Raw genomic sequence first — 12,970 nt, 5'->3', positions numbered from 1 at the left:
CAAACCCAGGCACTTTGGAAACAGAAGGTACATTTAACCTCTACACATTGTCCCTAAATAAATGTCCAATAGATCTAAATAAAACTTTTAATTTAACAACTTTATTTTTATTTTTCAAAGTATAGTTGATTTACAATATTGTGTTAGTTTCAGGTGTACAGCAAAGTGATTCAGCTATATGTATTTCAGATATTTTCATTTATAGGTTATTACAAAATACTGAGTATAGTTCCCTGTGCTATACAATATGTCTTTGTTGGTTATCTATTGTATATACAGGTAGTAGTGTGTATATGTTAATCCCAAACTCCTAATTTATCTCCTCCCCAATTTAACTTTTTTTTTTTTTTGCGGTACGCGGGCCTCTCCCGTTGCGGAGCACAGGCTCCGGACGCGCAGGCTCAGCGGCCATGGCTCACGGGCCCAGCCGCTCCGCGGCATGTGGGATCTTCCCGGACCGGGGCACGAACCCGTGTCCCCTGCATCGGCAGGAGGACTCTCAACCACAAGGGACTCTCAACCACAAGGGGCCACAAGGGAAGCCCCAATTTAACATTTTATAAGTTTGTTTTAAACACCTCCATAAATGGCAGAGCTACAATACAATCCAGTCACTCTCTACAGGTTAGATAACAGGATGACAGGGAGCAGCAAGAGTGGAACACAGTGGAGCTTTGTCTCTCCTGCAGCGCCAACCCCAAGTTTGCCTGGGACTCCCTTAGCACTAGGCACGTAGCAGGCCCACTTTTCTGTGCCTTTTAAAAATTATCTGATCAACTAAGAGATGATAATTTGGTCTGTGCTTTACTCTATCTGAATCCCAAATATAATGAAGAACCTTATAATTGTTAACTTATGGCTATAATTTGTTCAGGTCCATTAAACCATTATTGCCCTTCTATAGTCTGCCATTCTTCCACAAAAGGTTCTGGCCTTGGGCGTGCTTCTACACACACACACACACACACACACACACACACACACACACACGCTTATCTTCTAAGCTTCTCATCTTGCTTCGGAAAAAAACTGAATCAAAGTGAGCCTGAAGGTCCATTTTCCGGACCACGAGGGGGGAAGAAGGGGTTTTAACGAAATTGGTTTTTACTCCGTATTTTTGTCACAGATTGGGAGGTACAAACCGCAAGAAAAACTAGTTTCTTGGCATGTCACCAACTCTGGGGTTCATTGATCAATCACACCCAAACTCATTTACTAACTTAAATATATATATCGTGGCAAGGTTCGTTTACATAAAACTTGGACCGAAGCCGCCACAATCTGCGGTAATCTCGTGTGGAGTCATGGCCACCGAGCCCTTCACTTTCCCTCAGGAGCTCCCACGCCTCCCCGGTTCCCAAGGACACCCGGCTGTCCCTCGCGGCTCTGAGTACCCTGGGGAAGGCCTCGAAGGGAGGCCGAAGAGGCCACGTTAAGAAGGGAGGACGGCAGGCGCGGGCAGCACCCGGACTTCAGTTCACGACCCCGTTATTCCACGGAAAAATGGAACATTCTGCTCCTTCCGCCAGCAGAGGGGAGGTGGGGAGAATCCTTCGATCTCATCTGGGAGAGACGACGCGGACGCAGCAACCCGAATCCGGGACGCCGGGAACCGCGTTACGGGAATCGCAGCCGCTCGGAGGGCCTCCCCGTCGCCTTCGGGCAGCCGCTGAGCCAATGCCGGCGCGCGTCGGGTCTCGCGGGCGCCAATCAGCTTACAGATCCCAAGTCCGGGGGCGGGGCGTTACGGAGCGCCGCGGGGCGGGGTCAGGGGGCGCGTCGCCCCGCTGCGGGAGGAGGGCCGCGTGCCGCGTCTGCGGGAAGGAGCCGGGAGTGACCCGAGGACGGGGCGAGGAGCCTACGGGCCCGCGGAGCCCCGTTGGGAACGCACGGACGCAGCTGAGCTGGGGCCCGCGGCTGCCGGCCGAAGGGCCCGGCCCAGCCTGGCGCCGAGGGGGACGTGCACTGTGGACACGCGGAGAAGCGAGTCACCGCGGCCTTTAGGTGAGGAGGGGCCGTGGTCGAGTTGAAGGGCCGTGTAGCGGGAGGGGGAGGGCTGCGTCGGGGCGGCCAGGGGACCTGGCACTCGAGGGGGCCACCCTTCTCCGGGAGAGGGGCGCCCCGACAGCGCGCGCCCCAAACTTCTTGTTATCCCAGCCTGGAAATCCCCACATTCCTTCCTCTCCCTGTTCCCACACCTCCGAATTTGATCTCCACAACTTTATCACGGAGATTTAAGTACAAGCCTCACTTCCAAACACACACACACACACACACACACACACACACACACACACACACACGCCCTTCTGAACCATACCCCTTTTTGGTTACCAAATCCCCCACTTTTTCCCCAGTCCTCTTTCCATCTCCCCTTAAATTCCACTAGTCCCGCACTTGACCCTTCATTTTCAACTCGGAGGTGAATTTTCTTTCCCCAAAGCCATCTTTTCATACTTAAATGGTAACGTTTCAACGTTGCTGAAAGTTACACCATACTTATATAATTTCCAAGCTAATGTCTCTTTTCTTCTTTTGATCGCTTACATGGCCTGGCCCTAATGAACCCCGCATACCACTGTATCGTAAAGGCGCCGAATTCTGTCTTTTTAAATTCTCTCACCCGCTCCCTCAAGTTTAAAGATGATTCCAAGTAGCAAGGTTCTGTTTTTCAGTATTTTTTCAAACTGAAAAAAATATCACAGCTTAAAAATAAGACCTGCCACTTTTGTTCTTTTCTTTTTTTCTTCAGAAGGAAACCCATTTCGGTTTAATTTGTGTAGTATTGGGCATTTCAGCGATTATACTGCTTTAAAATAATTATTTGTTAGAATGCCAGGATGAATATTCTAAAAGATTGTAGTGTTTGGTTTAGTCAGTGCTGTAAACAAACCCTTTAGACTGTGTGACTGCCAGCTTCAAGTTGGAACAACTCTTAATTTGAAATTACTCAGATCATCCTATGAGCTATTCGCCATTATCATAATTTCTTAAATTCATGTTAATTCCTATTTGGAAGTATTTTTTAACTGTAAGCTGGAATACTGCAATGTTAGAACCAACTTGCTATTAAGTTAAATAGTGCTTTCCAAATATTTCTCTTTGGGGACAATTTTGAACACTTGTTTTTAATCACAAGTGGAAGAAAAATTTACAGGATGGAGAAAGTGTCAGAAAGGGAGGATGAATTTTGTAGTACAACTTTTCTTTCATCCCAATTCCATATTATTGACAACACTTGTTTAATTTTCTCATAGGTAATTTAGAATATTATAAATACACAGCTAATTTAATACATTTTCTTAGGTAATGAAAAATGTGTTCAGTTATTTACGAATTGCCGTGTTTTCAGTTTATTTAAAATTTTTTCAAGGGAATTTGCATTTCAGTTAAACGTTAGGGTGGATGTCGATTATCATATACCTGTAGGTGTTACAATACCCACTTTATAGAGAAGGAAATTGAAGCTCAGGGTCCCTGTGAAACCTAGATCTATGTAATTGCAAATCCTGTGCTCTCAATCAGTCACTGTGTGATGTTAACACATTTCTCATAGAGGATCCACTGCTACAATTTGGTTTGGGAACTTAAGAACTCCCCAAAACTCTTCTGTAGGGAGGGTTTTTTTCTCCCAGAAGCTATTTCAGAACAGCTTATTTTAATGAGAGTCAGAATTCCCTGGCGCTAATACATTTGCAGCTTGGCTCTTAGAGAAGCATGGAATGTTCTCACAGTCTTCTCCATTTCTTTGATTGCAGAGACATTTTGATCAGAGTTGAAGTTTCTACTGAGCTTTATTATTTTACATAACAAATACTAAGCACTTAGTACTTGCTGTAGGAACGGACAAAGATGCATGAGTCGTCCTTAGACCTTCAAAGAGTTTACAGAAATTGGGTAGACATTTTGTGAAAAATGACAAGGATGCAAGGCAGTTTTCATTATATGCAGAGTGATACAGAAGATGCTATAGGTATTTAAATTAGGGAGTAACCATTTAAGAATTGAAAGGATGAAAGGATTTAACAGAGGTCAGCCTTGAAACCTGGGTAAGATTTGGATAAAGGGAAAAATGAAAGGAGCCCATTCCAATAGAGGTATATGTGGAAAGGGTCATAAATAATCAAGGTATAGTAATTATAATAGTCAATATATGTATAATGCTTATTTTCTGTCAGTCACTGTTTTGAACACTCTGCTTATATTAATTCATTTAATCTTCATAACCTTATGAAGTAGATCTTACTATTCTCCTTTTATAAAGAAGGAAACCCAGGCATAGAGAGCTTAATTAACTCTCCCAGTGCCACACGGCTATTAAGTGGTAGATCCAGAATTTATACCTAGACAGCCTGGCTTCAGAATCTGAGCTCCTAAGGATGGTAAATATACTACCTCTTCATATAGTATACTTGAGTGACAGTTAACTAGAATAATATGGCCATTCCAGAAAGTCTTTTAAAACCCACTCTTAATTGTCCACTATGTGCTTCAGAGTATGTTAGATTCTCAGGATATCAAAACATATAAACAAAAATTACAATACAGTGTTATGAATCCTGTTAGGGAACTGTATACAAGTGCATTGGGAGCAAAGATGTTTGTGGGAGTTAGGGGGAATTCCACAGAAGAGATGATGTTTCATCTGAGATATAGACAGTGCAGAACAGTTTGGAGAAAGACATTCTAGAGCCAAGGAATAGCATTTGTAGAAGCCCAAACTCTGAAATAGTAAAGTGTGTTAGAGAAAGTCTAGTGGTTTGCTGTGACTTGAGCTTAAAGTCTGTAGGGGTAGCTGGTAGGGCATGATAAAAGGTAAGACCAAATTGTGTATGGCATGGTGAAGTCAAGTAAAATGAAGAGCTTAAATATTTGCTTTGCATTTGGGAAACTACAAAAATAATTTCAGCATGATCTGAGTAGAAACCAGATTGCTCGCTGTTTTCTCTAGAGCTTGAGGGCAAAATCTGAGTAGAGGGTTTTGGTTTTTTTTAGAATAGACTTAAATATTGAAGAAGATAGATTGGGCAGGCACACTGAAACCAAATTTTTAGGTTCTTAAATAGCTGAAATATTTGGCATTATTATTCACCCTTTTTAAAAAGCTTTTGAGGAAAAGAGTGACAAGTTTAAAGTATGCTTAGAGAGATTTCATCCATCAATAATAATGTTCAGAATGATTTGGAGGGAAAAAAGAGACTAGAAGCAGTTATAAGTATTGAGGTGAGCAGTGCCTAAATTAGGTTGGTCATGGTGGAGGGTAGAAAAGAAAAAACAAGTGGGAAGGATCATGAAGGAAGACTGAATAAGATTTGTAACTGAGAAAAGCTAGAATGTAATGGATAGGCAAGAGACAATGATGGACCCCATCGTGGTAGGAAATTCAAGAAGGGTGAGTGTTTTTAGATGGGGGGAAAAAAAGCACTGTGATTTTTTTTTTTTAAGTGCATGCATTTATGTATTTATGTGGGCATGAGTATGTGTATGTATATGTGTACGTTGTTTTTAGACCTGTTAAACTTATTTGAGTCAGAGACAGAATATCCAAGATGATGATACATAACTGAAATTAGAAGAAAGATCTCAGTCAGAATATTTGAAATTATTTTGTGTGAAGGTAATAGTTGAAGTCATACATTTTTGAAGAAGTTGGTATTTTAAAAGAATAGTAGACGCCAAATACTTTTGAGTACATTCATAGCCAGAAGATAAAACCTAGCAGAGAATTCAGTAAAGTAAATAAAGGAAAGAATATAACCACATGATATGGTTACATAGAAACCAAGAGATATGAGAAATTCAGAAAGCAGAGGTGGTCAACAATGTGAAATGCTTCAGAAATGCTTGTGATATTGTCACAATGGCTACAATCTCTTTTTTATTCTATCTAGTATATCTTAGTGAGATTTAATGAGAAGTGTTAGCCAATTGACATGAGTAAGAAAGCTACATCTCTTGAAACGTGGCTATAGTATAGATTATTGTTTTAAAGCTGAATGTATACGTATCCATAGCAAGAGCTTCATTCCTTTCAGCACAATAAATCTGTTGCCCTGTTAAAATTTGAATATTCAGCCTCCAAATTTTCATTTGCTCTTGATCCAAATTAATCAGTTTCACCCTTTGCTCTAAGGTAGATTAGTTTTATCATTACTTCTGAATAATGCATTTCATTACTGGTCTTCTGCACAATCTGTTTTTGTTTGGATGTTCTGTTGTATGTGTTCCCCTACGCACTCCCCCTAACACAAAGTGTTTCAGACAGCACAGCTCTGGTTTGTAGACTGGCATGCTCTGAGATTTTGCCATTGGTAATCTACAGTTATAAAGTCAAAGATGGTGTATAGTTCACGTGTATGCTACTCTCTCTGTCCAGAAAACCTTTACTCTTATTTCATGATGGGCTGTCCTGGACCCTGTCTGAATTGGGTATTCTTTTTACTCCTGTAGCACCCTGTACATATTCCACCTCTCTAAACTGAACTTCTTAAGGGCAAGAACTGTTTATTTGGCTTAAACTTTATTTGTAATGTTTTATTTCTTAAGCTATGGTGAGAACATGGATGGTCATCCAAGTACTCTTTAAACCTTTTCATAGATCTCAGACAGTCAAAGATAATTTGTAAAAGACCTGCTCTAACTATAAGGTCATAAGCATACTCTGTATTTTCTTCTAGTAGTCCTACAATTGTACTTTTACATTTATGTCCTTAATCAGTCTGGAGTGTATGTATCTGTGATGAAGTAGGGCTCTTTATTTTTTTGCTTGTGAAGACAGTTGTCGCAATACTATTTATTAAATAGTCCTTTATTTCCCCAGTGATACCAGTAGCTTTTTTTTCCATAAGATATTAAATTCTTATATATACTTGGGTCTGTTTCTGCACTTTTTGTTTTGTACTTGATTTAATTTTCTATTCCTATGCCAATGCCATGTTTTAATTACTATAACTTGATAGTATATCTTAATAGATGGTACATCAAGTATTCTGTTTTTTCTTTTTGAAAATTGGCTTTGGGCCATTTTCTAATATTTTATGTGAAATTTTAAATTGGTTTGTAAAGTAAACCACTTTGCAATTTAGATTAAAATTGTATTGCATTGATATATAAATTTGTGAAGAACTGATCTCTCTCCCTCTCTCTCCCTCTCTCCCTCTCTCCCTCTCTCCCTCTCTCTCTCTCTCTCTCTCTCTCTCTCTCTCTCTCTCTATATATATATATATTTGTTCCATGATATTTAAGTCTTACTAATGAACTTTTTAGTAAAGTTTTATAGTTTTCTCCATAAACTATTTGCATTGTTCTGATTTAATTGTTTTTCCTAGATATAGTTTAGTTTTTGATGCTATTGTCAATAGGATTTTTTTCTATTACATTTTCTAACTGGTTATTGCCGAGAGAGGGGTTTTTTGGTGATCTTTTGTTCAGCTGTTATGTTAAACTCTCAGTGGTTCTAATAGTTTGTTATTTGATTCTTTTTGTTTTCATATCATCTACAAGTTTTTCTTTTTCCATTTTTGTATCTTGTTTTTTGTTTATTATATTTTTGTTTAAGCCTTCTAGAACAATGTTGAATAAGTGATGACATCAAGCATCTTGTTTGAATCCTGACCTTAATAGGAATGCCTCTAATTTTTATCTTTAAATATGATGTTTACTATAGGTTTCTGATAAAGTACTGTGGCAGCAACACCAAGAGCTGCACTGATAACAGCTGTTAGCATTTACTGAGTATGTAGTATGCAGCAGATGTATACTACACTGCACTAGGTGTATACTGACTTATTTAATCTTTTTTTTTTAACATCTTTGTTGGAGTATAATTGCTTTACAATGGTGTGTTAGTTTCTGCTTTATAACAAAGTGAATCAGCTATACATATACATATATCCCCATATCTCCTCCCTCTTGTGTCTCCCTCCCACCCTCCCTATCCCACCCCTCTAGGTGGTCACAAAGCACCGAGCTGATCTCCCTATGCTATGTGGCTGCTTCCCACTAGCTATCTGTTTTACATTTGGTAGTGTATATATGTCCATGCCACTCTCTCGCTTTGTCCCAGCTTACCCTCTCCCCTCCCCTGACTTTTTTTTTTTTGCGGTGCGCGGGCTTCTCACTGTTGTGGCCTCTCCCGTGGCGGAGCACAGGCTCCAGATGTGCAGGCTCAGTGGCCATGGCTCACGGGCCCAGCCACTCCGCGGCATGTGGGATCTTCCCAGACTGGGGCTCGAACCCGTGTCCCGTGCATCGGCAGGCGGACTCTCAACCACTGCGCCACCAGGGAAGCCCCCCTCTGCCTTATTTAATCTTGACAGAAGTCCTACGAAAGTAGGTCGTGGGGTTATCCTTATTTTACAGATAAGGAAAATGAAAATTAGGGATATTAAATAACTTGCCTAAGATGTTTTACAAAAAATAGAGGAGCTGGGATTGAATACAGGCAGTCTGATTACAGAGTCCATCCTCTTATCTACTTCATGAATATAAAGATGGTCTCTTTCAGTCTAGTTTTCTAATACTTTGTTGTTATTTAAAAATTGTAGCTGAACAGTTGTTGAATATTATCAGATGCTTTTCAAGCATCTAGTGGAATGATTGTGTTATTTTTGTCTTTAATCTATTAGAAAATATAGTGGATAACATTGGTATCTTTTCTCATGTTGAACCATACTTGTATTTTTAGGCAAAATACTTGTTAGTATTTATGGCTTTTTTTTTCTTTTAAATACATTGCTAGAACAAATTTGCAAATGCTTTATTTAGGTTTTTTCACACCAATTCATAATAGTTTGACAATAGTTTTCTTGTGTAATCCTTGTTTGATTTGTTATCCAAATGACTCTGCAACTTCTGGCCGAAACGGGGAAACAAGGATAAGGTTTACCCTCATGTCTGAAACAACCATAAAACAGAAAAAATACATAAAACAGTGATAATCAAGACACTGGACACTGGATGATGAAAGGCAATGATCTTGTGAGATGGGAAACAAATGAGGTAGATCCTATGATTGAACTAGCGTACTACCTTGAGAGAGTTTCCAAACCATGTCAGAGGTTGGGGAAATCTAGGCTAAGCTCAGTGGATACTCTTTGAAGAGTACTGGAGAATACTGGAGAGAATACTGGAGAATCTTGAAACTCTTGAAACAACAGAATTCTTGAAAGCTTCAGAGTCCCCTTCAGTTATTTAGCTGAGTGCATGCATATAAAGAAACTACCGAGACTTCCCTGGCAGTCTAGTGATTGAGACTCCACACTTCCACTGCATCAGGTGTGGGTTCGATCCCTGTTCAGGGAACTAAGATCCCACATGCTATGAGGCGCAGCCAAAACAAAGCAAACAAAAAAACAACAACAAAAAAGAAACTGCTGAGAAAGAAGCTCATGAAAGGATTAGAGGTAACAGTGCTTAATGATTCCACAGGGTTAGTTAGGAATTGTGCCTGTCCTCACCAGCCAGATTGGAAACCATCTTGATTCATGAGACATTGGATAGAGTACACAGAAGGGTCTTGTGTCAGTAGTAGGGAATAATTAGTCCCAGAATAAGCACTGCTCCAATCCCACCCAACTTATCTTTAAAAGCAAGACCTGAAAGGATCAGATTGTTTTCAAGTAAGTTAACTTTGTCCTGGAACAGGACAGGATTCTGTGTTCAAGAATCTTTAATAGGAATACAGAAGTATCCAACACGCAACAAGGTAAAATTCACAGTGTCTGACATTTAATCAAAAATTACCAGGTATGCAAAGAACCATGAAAATATATGTATTAGAGAAAATTCAGTTAATCAAAACTAACCGAAAGCTGACACATATTATAATTATCAAAGACACTAAAGCAGTTGCCATAACTGTGTTCTATATGTTCAAAAAGTAGAGTTATGGAAGATATGAAAAAGACCCAAATTAAACTGTGCTAGGTATGATTTTAGATACTAGAAATATAGCAAGGAGCAAAACATACAAAATTTCCTACTTCATCTGCTCACATTCTATTTTGGGGACACCAACAGTGTATTAGTTTCCTAGGGCTGGTATAACAGAGTACCACAAACTTAAAACAAATTTATTCTTTTAAGTTTCTGGAGACCAAAAGTCCTTCTGAGACTCTGGATAGAATCCTTTGCCTCTTCATAACTTCTGGTAGTAGCTGATAGTCCTTGACATACCTTGGCTTACAGCTGCATCATTCTAATCTCTGCCTCTGTTGTCACATGGCATTCTTGCTGTGTATTTCTGTCTCATAGCAGACACCAGTCATATAGTAGTAGGGCCCCACCCTACTCCAGTATGACATCTTTTTCTTTTTTTTTTTTAATAAATTTATTTATTTATTTATTTTTGGCTGCATTGGGTCTTTGTTGCTGTGCGCGGGCTTTCTCTAGTTGTTGTGAGCAGGGGTACTCTTCGTTGTGGTGCATGGGCTTCTCATTGGGGTGGCTTTTCTTGTTGTGGAGCATGGGCTCTACACGCGGGCTTCAGTAGTTGTGGCTTGTGGGCTCAGTAGTTGTGGAGCGCAGGCTCAGCAGTTGTGGCACACAGCCTTAGTTGCTCCACGGCATGTGGGATCTTCCCAGACCAGGGCTCAAACCCGTGTCCCCTGCATTGATAGGTGGATTCTTAACCACTGTGCCACCAGGGAAGCCCCCCAGTATGACATCTTAACATCTGATTACATCTGTAACAGATTTATTTCCAAACAGGATCACATTTTGAGGTACTGGGGGTTAGGACTTCAACATATCTTTTGCGGGGACACAACTCAACCCATAACAGACTATAAGCAAAATAAGTTAATTAAATAGTATTTTAGAACAGGGATTGGCAAACAATGGTCTGCAGACTAAATCCAGCATGCATTCCCTTTTTATAAATAAAGTTTTATTGGAACTCAGCCATGCCAGTTTGTTTACATACTGTCACTGACTGCTTTTGCACTCCAAAAACAGAGTTTACTAGTTAGTTGCCACAGAGACCTGAAGGCCCACAAAGCCTAAAATATTTATTATCTGGCCCTTTACAAGAAATGTTTGCCAGCCTATTTTAGAAGGTTAAGTGCTAGTGAGAAAAAACAGGAAAGGGAGGATATGCAATATAGGCTAGTCAGAAAAGACTTGTATGAGAAGGTGAATTTGAGCAAAGACTACAAGGAATTTATCTTTATGTACTGACTTAGAAAGATGTCCAATACGTAGTGTTAAGGGAAAAAAAGTTACAGAACATTTTTGTGATCCCATTTTTGTAGACTGATAAAGTATATATTTATACAATATAAAGTTATACACATAGAAACTTTTGTAAGATTATACACCAAATTGTTCACAGTTACCTTGATGGGATTATAGGGGATTTTCACGTGACATATTGTCAATTCCTGTTCATTTGAAAGTTTTAAAATAATTATGTATTTTCTTTGCATTTAAAAATATCCTTGTTATAGATTAAATTTCTTATATGTTATTAAATTATATCAAAGGTTTAACGTGTGTGAAACAATAGTGGGGGATTCAATTCCTTATCTGAGTTTGAAGTTATCTTGTTACATTTCAAAGAGGAATGACCTCTCCTTATGCTAGAATTTAACCTAATACTGAGCAGATTTTAAAGTGAATTTTTACGTCTGTGTGCATATAATAATTTGGCAGTTGAGGAGTCAGTAGCCTTAACTTACTGCTAGTGTAAGACAAAAGGTATGATTTTGTGTAAGATTTGCTTTAACTGCTTTTGTCAGATTCAACAAAATGTTCCTTTCACATGTCTGTGACATACATGGATATCAAGGAGGTTTGGATTAAGCATGAGGGAGCCAATAATGTTTCCAAGCACGTAGCAAAACTACACTAGGATACTTGAATACTCTTATACAAGTGTTTATGGGAGTGCTTTATACTGAAACTCAGAAGATATCTAAAATGAGATGCTTTCTCAAAACCTGAAAGACCAGTAGGTGGCAGGAATTTAAGTACACATATAAAATATATTGTCAAAACCGTCTTTCTAAACAAGACTCTCCTCTCTACAGTGAGACCCAATGAAAAGAGTAAGAGTATGATATTTAGAAGCAGAAGACTTAGTTTCAAATCCCTGCTCTAGTTTCAGATCCCTGCTCTTTCACTTACTAATTTTGTGATTTGGGTAAGTACCTTACCCTGTCTGAATTTTTGTTTTTTCTTTTGTAAAGTTCCAATAATTAATCCCTGCCTTTCCAAACCCAAGAATGTACAATTCCAAGAGTGAACCCTAAAGTAAGCTAGAGATTTTAGGTGACTATAGAGTGTCAATGTAGGTTCATCCTTGGTGAAATGTACCATTCTGGTGAGAAGTGATGTTAATAATGCAAGAGGCTATATATGTGTGGGGACAGAGGGTCTGTGGGAAATCTCCTTACCTTCCTTTCAATTTTGTTGTAAACTTAAAACTACTGTAAAAAAAAAAAAAAAAAAACCTTTAAAAAAATAATAAAATAATGATCCCTACCCTATCCACCTGCTTCTCTAGGATATTAGGAGAATCAAGTGAAATAATTTACATGAAAGCAGTTTGTGTAATGTGAAATAGTATACAAGTATTAGTTATTATGAAGTCATGATTAGTACTAATGGAATAAAACAGAGTTGGATAACTTTTTAAATAATTAATTTGATAATCAGTTAATGTAGGCATGACTGACTTTTTGCGAATTTATCCATAATAACACTACTGTGTATGACATGATGTAAAAGGTACCATATTGAAATTTCCCCATCCTGATCCCTGCTCAGCTTATTTATTCAACAAATATTACTTTGCCTTCTATTTGGCAGTCGTAATTCATCTACTATTCTATAGTTATAGTAGTACTGTTTCTATAGTAATAAAGTTTATACTGACAGTCTTCCTCACATGCAGTGTAAATCTAAATTTATTATTCTTTTTCATTCTATCCTAATTTTTTATCAAATTAAAAGGGAAAAAACTCAAAAA

The 12,970-nt window shown here is 38.9% G+C and overlaps 1 protein-coding gene across 1 annotated transcript in view; it reads left to right on the top strand.

Annotated features, from left to right (window-relative positions):
- Positions 1 to 1,790: 1,790 nt before the first annotated feature.
- IL6ST (interleukin 6 cytokine family signal transducer) overlaps positions 1,791 to 12,970 on the top strand; it is a 49,569-nt gene continuing 38,389 nt past the window's right edge. Inside the window, exon 1 of the mRNA XM_079917116.1 lies at positions 1,791 to 2,004. The gene's annotated coding sequence lies outside the window, so the exon portion shown is untranslated. The remainder of the gene's footprint in view (positions 2,005 to 12,970) is intronic.

This window comes from Stenella coeruleoalba (genome assembly GCF_951394435.1).
Source record: "Stenella coeruleoalba genome assembly, chromosome: 3".
NCBI classification, from domain to species: Eukaryota; Metazoa; Chordata; class Mammalia; order Artiodactyla; family Delphinidae; genus Stenella; species Stenella coeruleoalba.
This window is presented reverse-complemented; position numbering and strand designations above follow the sequence as displayed.